We start from the raw sequence: 12435 nt of genomic DNA on the forward strand, positions 1-12435 counted from the left end.
TGCCATTTTCAGTTTATTGTGAGATTATCAACTAATATGAATAAAGCACATCATTTACTTTCTTTTACATGCAGTAATGCTGATTGATGAAGAGCTCTCAGGTTTCCAATCAGGTGGTAGTGTTAAAATAATGTGATGTTTTGAAGAGTGCCATAACCATCATGATTACAATACCCTTTGAAACATGATGTTGTTTCAACATTGCCACCCATCTGGAAACCTGAGAGCTATTGATCAGTAGTACATTCACACATACAATAACTCTGTTTCTCATTGACTGTGCCATACCATTGCATATACAGCCAAGATTTTCAATTATCATATGGTAGGCTATGCTTGTTTACCTATATAAACAACTACTTTTATGTTTATAAAGTTTAGTGAGTTTTTAATTTTCTGGTTGTTACTGATATTAGTGGTTACTGAACAATACCTCTCAGTATCTTATTTGAAAATGGAACAGGGGGAGGAAACAAAGAACTGCTGATCATGCTATTTTCTCATAACAAAGAGGAAATTAGTGTTCATCATCCATAATAGAAACAAAACTTTCACAGTTAAAAGAAAATGGTGTTACTGCTACCACTAAGACAGACAATTACGAATGAACAGAAGCAGTTACTGCTGTTTTCCTGTTATATGAAGAAATGTGTAACAAATGCTTCGATTATGAACGTTGTGTTAGCATGTAAAAGTGATGTCTTACCAGGGAGGAAATCAGGTATAAGAGCAAATTTTTGTAATGTATAGAGTAAAGTTATAGGTAAGAGAAAGGTCAGTAAGTATATGTTAGTGCTGTAAAATGGTCACAGGGTGGCAAGAATAAAAAGGCAGTATCAGGCTCATTGCAGAAGTATATGATAATGATAGGAAACACAGTGTGCAATAACAATGTGTAACAGGAAGATCTGTCTAAAAGTAAAGTATTGGTATTTTTATCAGAAAAATGTATCGAGTAAACAATAGCCAATAATTCAATGGCAAAGAAAAAAATATAAATATAAAAATTAAAATCTGAAATTCAAAAAGACAGCACCAAAAAGGTTTAGGGACACAGGAAGAAATCATAAGTTTCAGTCTAACCCAACAGCCCTGTTTAAAAATATTAATGCATTTGTGAAGGGAGAGATCCTATCCACAAGGTTTAAGTGAAGCAAGTTACAATTAAAAATAAATTAATTATCTTGTTAGAAATGAAAATCCAAGAAAAATTCATTTTTGGCTCTTCTACAGCTCTGTGTGGTCAACATACACTGATCAGCCAGAACATTATGCCCGCTGACCTACTACTGATATAAACCAATCCAGGCAATAGTAGTGCCACCTGGTAAGGAATGACTGTTAGTCAGAAACATGCATGATGCATGTAATATCAGCAAGCATGCAGTCCATGTCTAGAATGGGGAAGGTGTGAAACCTATCTTAGTTAGACCAAGGGCAGATTGTGATTGCCCAGAGGCTCTGCATGAGCATTTCGGAAACTGCGTGAATTGTTTGTTCAAGATGGGCTCTGGTGAGTGTCTTCAACATGTGGCAAAACCAAGATGAAACCACATCCAGACATCATGGAGTTGAATAGCCACCCCTCATTACAGATGTCAGACACTGTAGGCTGAGCAGACTGGTAAAATGGGAAGGCGGTGAACTGTAGCTGAATGTCGGACTTTAATGCTGGGCAGAGTAAAAGTGCGTCCGAACACACAGTGCACCAAACACTCCTAAAGATGGGCCTCTGCAGCTGACAATCCATTGGTTTGCCATTGTTAATACCATGACATTGGCAACTATGACTGAATTGGCAAGTGATGTTTGCACTGGATGTTCGCGTTGTGGCAGAGCATTGTATTGTCAGTGAATCCCAATACCATCTTCATCATGCCGATGGGAGGGTGCAAATCTGTTGTCTTCCAGGGAAACAGCTCCTAGGCACATATACTGCAGGATGGAGACAAGCTGACAGCCACTCCATTATGCTCTGGGGAACATTCACATGGGTATCCACGGGTCCAGTGGAGCTTGTACAAGGCACCATAATGACCATGAGTATGATGATCATGTTTCACAGTTGCAGTGGCAGCAGCATTTTTCAGCAAGATAAATAGCCATGCCACAAAGCCATGAGTGTGATGGAGTGGTTCAAGGAACACTGTAGTGAGTTCCAATTGATATGCTGGTCTCCCAACTCGCCATATCTGAATCTGATCAAACATATCTGGAATGTTATGAATATAATAGAGGGAAACATTCCACGTGGAAAAAATACATCTAAAAATAAAGATGATGAGACTTACCAAACAAAAGCGCTGGCAGGTCGATGTCTGCTTGTGTCTGTGTATATGCGGATGGGTGTGTGTGTGTGTGTGTGTGCGAGTGTGTACCTGTCCTTTTTTCCCCCTAGGGTGGGTCTTTCCGCTCCCGGGATTGGAATGACTCCTTACCCTCTCCCTTAAAACACAAATCCTTTTGTCTTTCCCTCTCCTTCCCTCTTTCCTGACGAGGCAACCGTTGGTTGCGAAAGCTAGAATTTTGTGTGTTTGTTTGTGTGTCTATCGACCTGCCAGCACTTTTGTTTGGTAAGTCTCATCATCTTTCTTTTTAGATGTATATCTGGAATGTGATTGAACTTCCTTCTGTGACTGAAGAAGGTCTCATTGCCCCCATGGCATGATGTGTCACTGCTGTTATCCATGGCAAAGGTAGATATACCATGTATTAGGTAGGTGGTCATAATGTTCTGACTAATCGGCATATTATTCATCAGTGTATTATTCAGTAGCAGAATGCTCACTGTACAACCACGTTTTGACGGGATATATAAAATACACTGAATATATAAAATCATTTATGAGTTTTTCCTCTTAAATACTGTTTGGCTTTCTTCCCAGTGGAGCAGTTAACTTTAAATATGAGAGCTGATGATTTAGTCAACATTTCTTCATATATTTATCAATTTGTTGGAATTGTTGCTTATTGAAACAGTGAATAGATTTTACTCTTATATCTCTGGCAGGTATGCAAACCAGGATAAAAATAATTAAAAGTGGTTGGAGCATAATCATAGTAAGAAATTATACATATTGTAATCATACAAATTGGACACTCAGTGAAAGCAGACTGTTTCTTTTCTACATCTACATCTACATGGATACTCTGCAAATCACATTTAAGTGCCTGGCAGATGGTTCATCAAACCACCTTCACAGTTCTCTATTATTCCAATCTCATTTAGCACGTGGAAAGAATAAACACCTATAGCTTTCCATATGAGCTCTGATTTCCCTTATTTTATCATGGTGATCAATTCTCACTAGTTAGGTCACCATCAACAAAATATTTTCATGTTCAGAGGAGAAAGCTGGTGATTGAAATTTCATGAGAAGATTCCTCCGCAATGAAAAACACACCTCTCTGTTAATGATGTCCATCCCAAATCCTGTATCATTTCAGTGACATTCTCTCCCCTACTTCACAATAATAAAAATCGTGCTGCTCTTCTTTGACTTTTTTTTATGTACTCTGGCAATCCTATCTGGTAAAGATCCCACACCACACAGGAGAGAGGATGGACAAGCCTAGTGTAGGCAGTCTCCTTAATAGAGCTGTTACATTTTTAAGTGTCCTTCCAATAAAATTCAGTCTTTGGTTAGCCTTCCTGACAACATTTTCTGTGTGTTCCTTCCAATTTAAGTTGTTCATTATGGTAATTCCTAGGTATTTTGTTGAATTTATGGCCTTTAGATTTGACTGATTTATCATGTAACCAAAGGTTAACGGATTCCTTTTAGCACTCACGTGGATGACCTCAGACTTGTCATTATTTAGGGTTATTGCCAATTTTTGGACCATGCAGATATCTTTTCTAAATCATTTTTCAATTTATTTTAATCTTCTGATGACTTTACTAGTTGATAAAAGACAGCATCATCTGCCAATAACATAAGACGGCTTCTCAGATTGTCTCCCAGATCATTTATATAGATAAGGAACAGCAAAAGGCCTATAACACTACCTTGGGGAACACCAGAAATCACTTCTGTTTTAGTCAATGTCTTTCCATCAGTTACTATGAACATTGACCTCTCTGACAGGAAATCACGAATCCAGTCACATACCGGTAACTGAGACGATATTCCATAAGCATGCAATTTCACTACAAGCCAGTTGTGTGGTACAGTATCAAGTGCCTTCCAGAAATCCAGAACTACGGAATCAATTTGAAATCCCTTGTCAATAGCACTCAACACTTCATGCAAGCAAATAGCTAGTTGTGTTTTACAAGAACGATGTTTTCTAAATCCGTGTTGGCTGTGTGTCAATAGACCATTTCCTTTGAGGTAATTCATAATGTCTGAACACAATATATGTTCCAAAATCCTGCTGCATATCGACATTAATGATATGAGCCTGGAGTTTAGTGGATTACTCTTACTACCTTTCTTGAATGTTGGTGTGACCTGTGCAACTTTCCAGTCTTTGCGTATGGATCTTTCAGTAAGCAAGTGGTTGTATATGACTGTTAAGTATGGAGCTATTGCACTGGCATACTCTGAAAGGAACCTGACTGGTATTCGGTCTGGACCAGAAGACTTGCTTTTATTGAGTGATTTAAGTTGCTTCACTACTCTGAGGATATCTACTTCTATGTTACTCATGTTGGCAGCTGTTCTTGATTTGACTTCTGGAATATTTATTTCCTCTTCTTTTGCTAAGGCATTTCGGAAGGCTGTGTTTAGTAACTCTGCTTTTGCAGCACAGTCCTCAATAGTATCTCCATTGTTATCACACAGAGAAGGCATTAATTGTGTCTTGTCACTAGCATACTCCATATATGACCAGAATCCCTTTGGATTGTCTGCCAGATTTCGAGACAAAGTTTTGTTGTGGAAACTATTATAAGCATCTTGCATTTTCAAGAAGTACAAGAAATAACATAGTTCAGAACAGGATTGTTCAACACCATAAATTTGAGGAATATTCCATTTTTAATTCCTTCAGAAAAGGAAATTTGTTTCACAGTCTGCCTATTTTTTATATCATTTACATCAAAGATTATGTCTACGTAAGACAACAATTTTGTCCCTACACTGTATTTTTGGCAGTTAGGAAACAAATCAAAGTCACTTGGAAACAAACTTGGGCATAGGATGGGTTGAGAATTATTTTCAAAGCCCAGCTTGTGTACTGCCAACAAATGAGTAAAATAATTGCTCCAAGCATAAGCACTTTTTTAACACTTGTCTTGGCTGTTTTGCCTCAACTCACTGTCTAAGTAAGTCAATCACTGTATAATCCAAACCAATCATTGTTTACTTCTTTTCATAGTAGTCAATCATGATAATACCTTGTTAGTCCCATGAAATGCATGAAGCTTAAGTCAAAATGAAGCCAAGTAGTTTATCTTGAAAGTACATTATCATAGTTGTAAGACTCATATTCTCTGGTGTTTTGGCAGATATTTGTAATTTCATTTTTTCAGTGTACCCTGGAGTCAGATGAAACAAATATTGCTCATCAGGTCTTTCATGTGATGTCCAGTGTTGATGGAAAGCATTGGTTTCCATCCCATCACAAACAAAAAGATTTTTAAACTGGAATCCTATGTGCCCATTCAATAGAGTCTCTCTCTCTCTCTCTCTCTCTCTCTATTCGTTTAGTCGGTTCCGACTCTTCGTGACCCCATGAACCAAATCACGCCACTTTTTCCTGTCTTGCACTTTCTCCCATAGACCTTCCAGGTTGGAACACATTGCTTCTGTGATGCCATCGATCCATCTCATCCTCTGACGTCCTCTTCTTCTAGTTCCTTCAATCTTCCCCAGCATTAATGTTTTTTACAACGAGGCATGCCTTCGCATTGTGTGTCCAAAGTAGGTCAGCTTTTGTTTTAACATTAGACCTTCCAGGGAGAAATCTGGTTTAATTTGCTCCAATATTGATCTGTTGGTTCTCTTTGCAGTCCATGGAACTCTTAAGAAGTTTCATCCAACACCACAATTCGAAGGAGTCAATTCTTCGCTGTTCAGCCTTTCTAATGGTCCAGGTCTCACATCCATAGAGTAGTCACAGATTAATCAATCTGATATTGTTCTATCAAAATGTATTAACAGGGACAGTAAAACATGAAGGATGACCAGTACTCTAGCAGTGACAGCACTGCCCTGGCCTGTATCGACTGCTGCCACTATGCAACAGAGCTGCTTAGTTGCTGCTGGAGTACTGGTTATTCTCAGTGTTTTCCTGTTTCTTTTAAAACATATATATAAAGTAAATATCTCACTAGACTAATTTGGGACTGCTCTATCAAAAGGGCACACAAAATTCCGTTTTAAAAATCATTTTGTTTGTAATGGGAAACAAACCAACACTTTCCATCAACATTGGGTGTCACATGAAAGACATGATGAGCAGCACTTGTTTGGGCTCATTCCAGCTACACATTGTAAAAACTAAATTGCAAATATCTGCTGAAACATCAGAGAAAATGTGTCTGATGGCTCTTAGATGGCACAATCAGTATACATCATACCATTGACAAAAATACATTCATGTTTCACAGTACTACTATGAAGAACTTGAATTAAAGTGAACTAAAAATTACTTTCAAGAAATTTTCAGCATGTGAGTAATATTTAGTTTATTTTTACTTAGATTTTTCATTACTGTGTTGTGAAAAATGTTGTATTTATGTTAGTGGTATGTCTAGCATTGATGCACAGGGTGTACATAAAGTTTGGGAACACTTTCAATTATTTATTGCACAAGAACCAGTCACTGAACAGATGTCATACATATTGCATTATGAAGACAAACTCTGAAAGTTTTTTTTTTTTTTTTTACAGACACTCAATATGCGAACCATGAGTGACCCAGCAGATGTCAGTACAGTAATCAAATTCTTGCCATACCCGTCCCAGCACAGCATCGTCGACTATGGCAGTCACTTCTCATTTTCTCTCCCAGAGCTTGGTACATCACGTGGTAGAGGCATTACATACGCCAGATCTTTAATGTGTCCCCCCCCCCCCAGAAAAGGGCATACGGAGTGAGATCTGGTGATCGGTGAGACCACTTCATGAAATAGCTGTCCCCTTCTGTAGCAAGGCCGATCCGTCAATGCGGCAGCTCCATGTTTGCGACTAGCACTGACTATTGGTAAATCACCAAACCATGCTGTGGTGGTATACACGAAAAAAAACTTTCATGGTTTCTCTTCAAAATGACATATGTGTGATATCTGTACAATGTTTGGTTCTTGTGCAATAAATAATTGAAAGTGTTCCCAGACTTTATGTACACCCTGTATATATTCTTTGCAGTTGCAACCACATGAAAATAACCAAAAGGTTGAAATTGCAATAACGAATATTGGAGTAAACATACAACCACTCTAAATATGACGTCATTTCAAAAATTCTTTATGACTGTGGGCCCACAATAAATATATTTTTGTGGAAACAAGAAAATATCCAGTAAACAATTCAAAAAGCCAGTGAATGTTCGGTTACAGGCTACCAGTGTCTTAAGTATGAAATATTGTCATAGTTAGTACAAATGCATTTCCAAATTAACATGTGTGAATGTTTAGGCCTCATCCAATCAAAATCAAAATTCATCCATGACCTGCATTAATAAGAAATGCAATACTTCTTCAGCACATTATGTGTTACACTTGACTGTACATTTATACCTGTAAAGTAGATGTCCCATATGTTGTCTGCACTCATTTCTGCAGTGAATTCCAAATTCTTTCAAATACCCTCTGATTATCTCATAGATCTTCGCAAGACTCTGTACAATTTATGCTTCCAGTGATTCCACTGAGTCAGTGAGAATGTTATACATTTAACTTTTCAATGACCACAGACAGGAAAAACTAGGGGTTGCGGTTAGGTGACCTTCTTGGCCAAGATATATACCCTGCTTGAGCTATCCATACTAGCTTGTTAGATGTCATCTTAAATTAACAGCAGAATGAGCAGGTGTCCCATAGTCCATCTACCACAGGGTCCATATCAAGACATCCAGGCCATGAGAATCATTATCTAGTAGTAAACTGAGATTTTGTGTACTGCTTTTGTATCTAATATCATGAACTTTTGCCAATTTTTATTGCTTTATATACATTCTGTTGGCAGCAATTGTTGAAAGTTTGATGCAATGCGTTACTTCAAAGCAAACTGTAAAAATTTGAAAATTATCTGCAGTTTTTAAACAAAAAATAGTATGCTGACAGTTTTATCCCTGAATATCCTTTCAGACATGTAGTTTCTGAAAACATGTTAGAATTGTGCAGTTAAATGTATATGCCATAACCAAATTGAGGACCCTCTGTTCAGAGAATAAGTATGGTCTGTTGCTGTCATGGTACCAACTTCACACAGAATATGAGACAAAGAAACATCACAAACATCATTATCAGGCCAATTGAATGACATGGATGGTCCATGAGGATGCATGAACCTTATTGTAACATCATCTTCACAATTCACCTTCTCAACAATTCCCAAATACCAAGAAGAGTCATATGCACATGCAACATAGCAGTTGGGCTGCACAGTGCATTCTGACATTAGTGGCAGAAGTGCATCTGAGAAATCATGCACGATACTAAAATCCATATCACAGCTCAGCCTTTTTACTCCAATCTTGGTTGATGATATTGGTACAATGTCATGCATAGATCATGTTCCAGGAATTGTTTGTGCACTTGTGAAATGCTGAGCAAGATAATGTCTGACTTGTACCATTTCATCTTTTGAAACAAAGGAAACTGAAAAGCCTTGCAGGTTCTCATGACAGAATTCAAATACCTGTGAAGCTGTACGTATTCGATCATTATAAACTCTTTGCAAACGTATTTTTGTGACAAGTTTTTTAACAGTGCCACCAATACCGTCACAGGGAGATTTGCCATGGCTGGTAGCAAAATAGTAACAGCTGCACTTTATGTTGAAGCTGTGTTCATGGTAGCAGATATTTCTGAAATTCTTACAATTTTTATATTGTGCAGCACAACCATCAGTGAAATATTCAACATATGCAAGACGAATTTCTGAAAATTCACACTTAAAAAAATTAAATACAGTCTTCTAAGTCTGGTACACCAAGGCAACATCATGTTGTAGATCATAAGAAACAATATAATTCCTTTTTGCATGCAACTGTTTGCCCTTTTTGTAATGTATATGGACAGCATGAATAGTGCAGCTGTCATTGTTCCAATGATGCCACTATACTTCATCTTGAACAACAAAATTGAGGTTTTCACTGAAATCCATTAAAATTAACACAGATCCTTGATCAGGTGTTTCCTTCTTCGTTTTCAGATAATCAGATTGTGATTGAGAAATAAAAGAGTGTGGAATAAGTTTTTCAATTTTCTTAATTAATGTGTCACAGAATTCTGATAGAGAAGTGATTTGAACATTCTATCAGTTGATAACCATTGACTGTACTGAACAATCTCATCAGGATCATAGTCTTCTATTTCATTTTCTAAGTGGGTTTGAAGCAATGAACTGGTGGGGCATTTTTCACACAGACAAAGCATACGGTCTCGGTTATGCAGAACTAGCACTCGTGGTTTGCAGGAGAGCTTCTGTGAAGTTTGGAAGGTAGGAGATGGGGTACTGGCAGTATTAAAGCTCTGAGGATGGGGCGTGAGTCGTGCTTGGGTAGCTCTGTTGGTAGAGCAAAAGGTAAAGGTCCCGAGTTCGAGTCTCAGCCCGGCACACAGTTTTAATCTGCCAGGAAGTTTCAGTGTGAATGTTACTTCAAAAAGTTGTGGTTGCAAAATACTGATGCGAATTTTCTGCAGATGAATGGAAAAACTGCTACAAGCCATGCTCAGGGGAAATTCATTTTGGGTTCTAGAGAAATGTAGAACCACCCCAGGCAATACTCACCCTACAATTTTCGTTAGAAGAGAGTTTAACAAAAGGCAAACCTACTGTTATGGCATTTGTTGACTTAGAAAAAGCTTTTCAACTTTTTTGACTGGAATACGCTCTTTGAAATTCTGAAGATGTCAGGAATAAAATACAGGGAACGAAAGCATTTATGCAGCTTGTATAGAAATCAGAATGCAGGTACAAGATTCATAAGACATGAAAGGAAAGCAGTAGTTGAACAGGAAGGGAGGCAGAGTTGTATCCTATCCTCAATGTTCAATCTGTACATTGAGCAAGCAGTAATGAAAAGCTGAGAGAAATTTTGAGAAGAAGTTGGTATTCAGGGAAAAGAAATAAAAACTTTGAATTTGTTAGTGACACAGTATGTCTCTCAGACACAGCAGATGACTTGGAACAACATTTGCCTGTGGTGGACAGTGTCTTGAGATGAGGTAAGAAGATGAGCATCAACAAAAGTAAAACAAGGGCAATGGAATGTAGTTCAATTAAATCAAATGATGCTGAGGGATTTAGATTAGGAAGTGAGACACTAAGAGTGGAAGATGAGTTTTGGTTTTTCGACAGCAAAGTAACTGATGACAACCGAATTACAGAGGATAAATAATGCAGACTGGCTATAGTAAGGAAAGCATTTCTGAAAAAGAACAGTTTATTTGCAGCAAATATAAATTTAAGTTTTAGGAAGTCTTTTCTGGAGGTATTTTTCTGGAGTGTAGCCTTGTACAGAAATGAAATGTAGACAGTAAACAGGGAGAGAATTGTAGCTTTTGAAATGTGATGATACAGAAAAATGGTGAAGATTAAATGGGAAGGCATGTAATTAATGTGGAGGCACTGAATCATATGAGGGAAGAAAGATATTTATAACATAACTTGACTAAAAGAAGGAATCAGTTGAAAGAATAAATTCTGAGTCGTCATGGAATTGTCAGTCTCATTTCAGAGGGTAGAAGTGGGAGGGTTGGGGAGGAGGGGGTAAAATTGTAGAGTGAGACCGAGAAATGACTATAGTAAGCAGTTTCAAATATATGTATGTTGCAGTAGTTATTTGTAGATGATGAGACTTGGACAGGATAGATCAGTGTGAAGAACTGCAACAAAACTGATATTCGAACTCAAGAACACAACAACAACAACAACACATAGTAAGGCATCGCAAATGTAAATAAAAGTAATTCCTGCTCAAGTTGTCATACCCATTAAAATGTTCTTTGTGTATTTGATATTAAATCACTATTCATGGATTCAAAGGTGCAAAATTATGTTAAGGATGTAACTTGTTCAGTACTTTAGTTCTTTGGAATATATATTCACTCAGTTGCACAATTTCAGCATATGTATCAATAAAAATAAACAATTTTTGACAATATGATGTAATTGGATAGATAAAACATGAAGTGGTGTCAGGAGAAAACATACATAAAAGTTAAGTAAATGTAAAAGCATTCAGAGCCAGTGCCTTCTGGCAGAAGGGGAATGAATAGGGATGAAGGAAAAGACTGGTGAGTTTTAGGAAATGGGGAGGGCTGGAAACTTGCCCAGAACCCTGGGTTAGGGGTGACATACTGGATGGGATGAGGAGGAGAGACTGATTGTAAAGGACTGCAGCAGACAGACCCCAACAGTCTCACCTCCTTATTCTGACTGGTACGTCTCCCCTGACCAGAAGTTCTGGGTGAGTTTTCCAACACCCCCCCCCCCCCCCGCCCCCCCATTTCCTAAGACTCACCAGCCCTCTTCCTTCCACTTCAACCCTTGTGGCAGGAGGAGGAGACTCTGTTCCAAAAGCTTGCACATTTACTTAACCTTTATATATGTTTCCACCTGCTACCTCTACCTAGTGAGATTAAAATTTCAACTTGGTCATTTATTATGGATAAAACTGCATAACTCTGTAATTATGGAATGACTAAGGCACCTTGATCAGTTAAAGAAATTATATTCACAGAAAATCTTTCGAGATACCACCAGTACCTTGTAATAAAATAACTGTGTGGATGGAGGTAGCCAATATCAATTTTTTCTACACAAAGGAATTTGTACTGGTAATGTGAGTATGTTCTGTATTCAGATTTATTTTATGAGATAAGATGTGTTGAAAGCATTATCATCCAATCTCTTTTGTAGAAATTTATATTCAGAACTAGACAAATCATATTCCTCCACAAGTACTGTGACTCATGTCTATATGGAACTGCTGCTGTTTAGAAATATTTCTTTTAATAACTCCAAGTTAATTATTCTTTTCCTTTGTAGCTTTTCACAAATTTGATAATATTACTCTCTTTCTAACACCAGGCTTCATGCAGAAATGAACTGCAATACACTAATTTCAAGTCAGTTCTTGTTCATTTAGTTTTGTCTTCTGATTTGTAATGTATCTCTTTGTGTATAATAGATATTAGATTTTATTTTATTTTCTTTAGGCTACAGCATCCATTATGTATTCTTAAAAGTGCTCTTTGTATATTATTCTTACAATGAAATACACATTTAGCCTTACATTTCTGTTTTCTGATAAGAT

The 12435-nt window shown here is 37.5% G+C and overlaps 1 protein-coding gene across 16 annotated transcripts in view; it reads left to right on the top strand.

Moving 5' to 3' along the window:
* Window positions 1-12435, top strand: part of LOC126179628 (calcium/calmodulin-dependent protein kinase type II alpha chain) — a 1032354-nt gene that overhangs the window by 921993 nt on the left and 97926 nt on the right. The gene's annotated exons all lie outside the window — the stretch shown is intronic.

The sequence above is a fragment of the Schistocerca cancellata genome, chromosome 1 (assembly GCF_023864275.1).
Source record: "Schistocerca cancellata isolate TAMUIC-IGC-003103 chromosome 1, iqSchCanc2.1, whole genome shotgun sequence".
Taxonomy (NCBI): Eukaryota; Metazoa; Arthropoda; class Insecta; order Orthoptera; family Acrididae; genus Schistocerca; species Schistocerca cancellata.